Source organism: Helianthus annuus, chromosome 1 (genome assembly GCF_002127325.2).
Source record: "Helianthus annuus cultivar XRQ/B chromosome 1, HanXRQr2.0-SUNRISE, whole genome shotgun sequence".
NCBI lineage: Eukaryota > Viridiplantae > Streptophyta > Magnoliopsida > Asterales > Asteraceae > Helianthus > Helianthus annuus.
Genome location: NC_035433.2, coordinates 19,906,597 through 19,913,222, shown reverse-complemented (window position 1 = coordinate 19,913,222; position 6,626 = coordinate 19,906,597).

The window sequence follows — 6,626 nt, the reverse complement described above, 5'->3', positions numbered from 1 at the left end:
GCGGTTGAATGGATTGAAGGGAGCGCTTGGGAGTAAGGTTAGCCTGAATAGTTTGATAGCATAACAACAAGTAACGCGTACAACGAAACAACTGTCGGTGGGTCGAACAGCTGGTCGATCGGATGGTAGTCCGAGCGGACAACTGATCGTGCGAGTGACAGTCTGTTCGGACGGTTATCCGGTTGGATGGCCGTTCGAGTGGATTGTTTCTTTCTTTAGGAAGGATGTGTTTGTGTATGATGGTTTGACTTTTGAAGTTTTTGTTGTAGCATTTTAAAACATTGAAGTATCTCTACCTTTCAGGTCGGTCGATCGGACGGTAGTTCGATCGGCCGGCAACCCGTTCAGTTGGGCACCTTAGTGAGAACGAGTTCACAGCAGGTTGTCACTCGATCGGACAGCAGTTCGATCGGGTGGCATTCCTAGTGCATTGAACATGTTGAAAATTGTTTAAGTGTTGAAGTTTAATTGTCACATGTTCGAGCGGTTAACCCGATCGGACGGTAGTTCGATCGGACCACAACTCGTTCAACGATCAGACTTCAAATGTTGGTGAATAGTTTAAGTGTGGGACCCAAGGTGCAAGTCGATCGGATTGGCTGTTCGATCGGACAGTAGTCCGATCGGACGGCACTCCGTCCTGGTCGACCTGTTCGTCTTACACTTGGTTATTTTTGATTGTTTGTCGTTTTTATCGAGGTGTTGTGATATCGCGCCAAACAACAGAAACTTTGTCAATACTTGGTTCTCCTGATGGGAAAAGGAATCACCCAAATCCGATTGGTGTACTGTTCGGGAAGACGTTCACGTTTAACCCGAAATCGGTGAACCTCGTGGATAGAATCCAGATCTTGGGCCATACAACCTAGGGCTGTTCAAAAAACTCGTGGCTCGCAGCTCGCTTAAAACTCGCTCGAAAAAAGCTCGAAGAAAGCTCGGCTCGAAATTGGCTTGGTTGTAAACGAGCCAGCTCGGCTTATAACAACCCTCACAAGAACCGACACCCTTGATAATTTTTCCGACACCTTAAAATATTTAAAAAAAAATCCCAAAATGTCTTTAAATACACCCCGTATGTGAAAACCGAGCCCGAAATATAATATAATATAATATTAAAAATAAATAAAAAAACAAGTTTATTTAAGTTGAGGCGGGCCGCGTAAACCCACCCCAACATTCACGCGGGCGGTATTAGGATCAGAACCTGATCCCGTTGTTTTCTTTAGTTCAGGCGGGCCGCGTAAGCTTAAGCTTACCTTTACGCGGGCCACGAGAGTCTTGGAACACGGCAGAACCCTATGCTGACACGTGTCATCAACGTGTTGAACCTATTCAATGACCCGGACAACCTACGCTTTGACCGAGCATTGACGCGGGCCGCGTAAGCCCCGCTTATCCTTTACGCGGGCCGCGAGAAACCTGAAATCAGGCCCTATATAAGGAGGTCTCGGGATTTCATTTCCGAACGCTCAAAACTTTCTTTCTTACTTAAATTCTGAAGTGTAGACACTATACCTGGGTATTATACCCCCCTAAATAGCAAGGTTCTGCTACGATGTAAGTATTATAACCCCTAGAGACGTATTAGATACTCTGCCCGATTGATCTAGGGTTCCGTAACGGCTGTCGTAGTTCTGCCTGACGTAGTCATTGGAATGCCGTCTCGGGGAGGGTATTAGTAATGTTAAAATGGGTTATTATACTAACACACGTGCATTTGTGTAATTTATAGATTATTCCCAGGAAATCCTTACTGAAAACCCTAAAACAGCAATGTGAGTTGATCCACTTTTTGTAAACCTTGTGTTTACTGTTTTTAACAAAACCTCACTTAATTAAATATATACAAAGCAGTTATTGAGTATTTGTAAAGAATACAATTATAGTGGGTATGTTAGGGTTTTGTATACAAAATTTGTTACTTGCGTGGTAACATTCCACAAGTTGAGTATGACAGTACCACTGATGTTAATTGTTATTTCTTGGAAACAAATGTAATTGCGGATGTGCCCTCAATACTGTAAAATGATTGGTATTTCAACTTGATTAAACTGGGATTCACTCACCAGTATTTCCCACTGACAAAATGTTTTTAAAACGCGTTTCAGGTAACAAAATGTGAAAGCCAAATAGAAGCCAGCTGGACAGCACTGAAGGCTTGAAAAAGTGGCAATAAAGTTACCTAAAAAGAAATAGATGTTTTTCTTAAATAAAATAGGGTGTATCCCTATGAAATTATGTGTACTGAAACTTGGGGTTTTACCCGTATGTTTAATATTATAAAATGTGGTGGTGGTTTACTCTGATAAAATATTTCCTAACTACGGTCCTGATGAAAATTTCCACTGCCAAATTGAATAAATAACGTGATACCACCGAAACTGGCTCGCGGCCGCCCGTTCCCGGGGTTTTGGGATCGGGGGTTGTGACAGAAGGTGGTATCAGAGCTATGCCACTGATTCAGCCACAGAATTGTTCTGCTGACATCAAAATTCGAAGGGTTAGGAAATAAATAATGAAAATTCGTGCATAATTGTATTTTCTTGTTATGTGTTATCTGACTATCTGTTAGTTTACAGTATGAGCGACCAAGGACCATCTGACGCGTATCGTCAATTGTCTGGTTCGCCTAGGAGCGAAGGCACCTCCTCTTCTCATCCCGCCCTCTCAGGGTACTCTGCTGATACGGAAGAAGGAATCTTTGTGTTTAAGGCTCAATCTGAAGAGCCATTTCCTTAGAAAAAGAGGGGATGGTTCAGTAGGGGAGCACATGAGCGTAGAAAGCATATGAAAAAGTTGCAGGAACAGCGAGTGTTAGCCGCAGCTAAAAGAGAAACCGATGCATATGCCCAGGATATGCTTAATAGGGGTATAGCCAATATCCATATTTTAGCAACAACTGCAGTTGACCCAAACCTGGAGCAAATGCTAGCACCCCAACCACAACCACCAATTCCTGATCAACCCATGGAAATAGAAAACCTTGGAAATCAAGTAGAAATGCATGATTTCAACCCGGAGGAAATACCTAGGGTACCTGCACTAAATCCCCTAGACCCAAACGATTACGACCCCTGGTGGGACGATGTTAGGGACTATGTGCAACGTTACCCGATACAGGAAAATGTGCCAATACCTAACTTAGGAGCTTACCCAGGGTTAGATCCTCAAGATCCCTATAACGTTAGTGATGCATACATTAGGGAGATCTTAGAGAATCCTTACCCATACCAGGCCCCTATACCTCCATACCAGGAACCCGCACCCCAGATTCCAAACCCAGTCCTAGAACCTGCACCCCCAATGAGTGCAGAAAATGTACAAGAACTTAGGACTTTCGGTGAGGAAATTTTAGAAAGCAGTGAAAGAATGCGACAGGTGGGAGAGCGTCTCATATGGAAATACGACGAACGCAATATGGATTTTTGGATGAATCCATATCCGTGAATGTGATGGCAGAAACGGTAGTAATAATAATATAATATAATATAATATAATATAACATAACATAACATAACATAACATAGCATAACATAACATAACATAACATAACATAACATAACATAACATAACATAACATAACATAACATAACATAACATAACATAACATAACGTAACGTAACGTAACGTAACGTAACGTAACGTAACGTAACGTAACGTAACGTAACGTAACGTAACGTAACGTAACGTAACGTAACGTAACATAAATAACATAACATAACATAACATAACATAACATAACATAACATAATATAATATATTATAATATAATATAATATAATAATATATGTGTGTATGTGTTAGAAAAAAAAACACTACGGATGCATATTACTAGTATTGTAGCTTTACATTTCAGTCGGTATTGTAATTTTAATTTCAGTACTGGTGTGTAATAGATGCATAATATATGAATAGAGTAAAAGTCGCAATGCTCGACGCTTTTGACCAAAAGTGCGTGTCATGTGATTGGCTATATTCAAATATTATTTGTGATATTAATATTTGGTAAATGTTTAAAATTCAGATGGACAACGAAGTGAATCAAGAAAACCAGAATGATAATATTCAGAACGACAACCACTCAAATAACAATAATCTGAATAATGAGAATCCGAACAACAACGGAAACCAAATGGATAATAGTGCCGTTCAACACATAGTGGCACAAGGAATTATAGATGCAATGCCATTTATTATTCAAACGATTCAAGAAGCGAATAATAAAAGTAAGCATAGCAGTAAGCGGCCAAGTGAACTAGAACACATCGTGAACAATGGACCCGTACTTCAAGTGCCCATTCCCAAAAGAAGAAAAACCATGCCATATGGTTGTTCTTACAAAGAATTCTGGTCCTGTAAACCAATAGAATTCTTGGGCAATGAAGGACCCATTGCAGCTCTACGTTGGATAGAGAAAACTGAGGCTGTTCTGAAAATAAGCAAGTGTGCTGAAGAAGATAGGATAATGTTTGCTTCTAATTTATTTAAGAATGCAGCTCTAGAATGGTAGAACACTATCCTCTAGTCAAGAAGAAGTGATAGAGTTTATAGCATGGAATGGGAGGAGTTCAAAAATATGGTGGAAAGGAAGTTCTGCCCTCCCAATGAAAAGGAACAGATAGCGAATAAGTTTTTGAATCTTAGAATGACCGGGGTAGATAGTAAGGGTTATACTACCACATTCTTTGAATATGCTAGGATAGTACCAACCCTTGCATCACCTGAACCGGTATTAATTTCCCATTATATCTGGGAATTAATTGGAGAGATTAGACATGTAGTCAAGGCAGCTAGACCCCAAACCATAGAAGAAATTGTAGAACTAGCCAATACCTTGACTGATGAACTAGTGCGAACTAGAGAAGAAGACCACAGGAGAAACCTATCCCAAAGGCTTACTCAAGAATTCCGTTCTGGGAATTTCAACCGTAGGAATGTAGGTTCTACCTCTGCACCGTACTGCAAAGCCTGCTAAAAGAAGCATTCTGGAAGATGCTCTACTTACTGTAATTTTTGCAAGGCCCCAGGACACAAGGAAGAGAATTGCAAGAAGAAATCCAGTAATGGAATGTGTTTCAATTGTGGAGAAAAAGGTCACATCAGGACAAATTGTCCGAAATTGGCTTCAGCTGCAAACAATAAGAATCCTAAAAATGCTAGAGCATTCGTTCTAACTGCAGATGAAGCCAGGATGATTCCGGACGTCATAGCTGGTATGTTTTTAGTTAATGATATTTTTGCTAAAGTATTATTTGACTCTGGTGCAAACCAAAGTTTTATTAATACTTCATTTTGCAAACTCCTAAATCAATCATTAACTAAACTACCACAAGAATGTCTAGTAGAGACAGCAAATGGAGAAACCGTTAGGATTTCTGAAATCTTGCAGGGAGCAAGAATAGAAATTTGAATCAAAAATTTATTGCAAACCTTTATCCAATGAATCTGGCAGGATTTGATGTCGTCTTAGGAATGGATTGGTTAATAGCCAATAAAGCCAGTATTTTATGTGAGCAAAAGTCAATTCAAGTAAAATCACCAAGGGGTGAAAAGATCACAATTAGAGGAAATAAGCCATCTAGATCCACTAAATTCATTTCTGTGATGAAAACTGCAAGTTATATAAGAAAAGGATCTATAGTGTATTTGCTTTCTATAATCACTAACACTAAAGGAAAAGAATTAAAAGACATTCCAGTAGTGTCCCAGTTTTCAGATATCTTCCAGAAGAATTGCCAGGGCTACCGCCAGACAAGGAAGTTGAATTCAGAATCCACTTACTACCAGGGACAGCACCAATTGCCAAAGCACCTTACCGTTTGGCACCCGCCAAAATGCAGGAACTAAAGAACCAATTAGACGAATTGTTGAAGAAAGGATTCATACAGCCAAGCTCATCACCATGGGGAGCACCGATTTTATTTGTCAAAAAGAAGGACGGATCAATGCGTATGTGCATTGACTACCGTGAATTGAATAAAGTCACGATTAAGAATCGGTATCCATTACCGAGAATCGATGATCTGTTCGATCAACTTCAAGGAGCTCGATTTTTCTCTAAAATTGATTTAAGATCAGGATATCATCAATTAAAGGTACAAGAAGAGGACATTCCTAAAACCACATTCAGAACAAGGTATGGTCATTATGAATTTACTGTCATGACATTTGGTTTAACCAATGCCCCAGCCGCATTTATGGACATGATGAACCGAATATGTAAGTCATATTTGGATAAATTCATAATTGTCTTCATAGATGATATTCTAATTTACTCGGAGAGTAAAGAGGAGCATGCAAAGCATTTGCACTTACTTTTAAGTTTATTGAGAAAGGAAAAGCTTTATGCTAAATTTTCCAAATGCGAGTTTTGGTTAGAACATGTACAATTTCTTGGACATTTAGTTAACCATGAAGGAATTCATGTGGACCCGACAAAGATCGAGGCAATTACCAAATGGAAAACCCCTGAGTCACCAACTGAGGTTAGAAGTTGCTTAGGATTGGCCGGTTATTATAGAAGATTTATTCGAGATTTTTCCAGAATAGCCATTCCTTTAACTAAGTTAACCTGTAAATCTGTTAAGTTTGAATGGGGACCAAAATAAGAAGAAGCCTTTAGAATC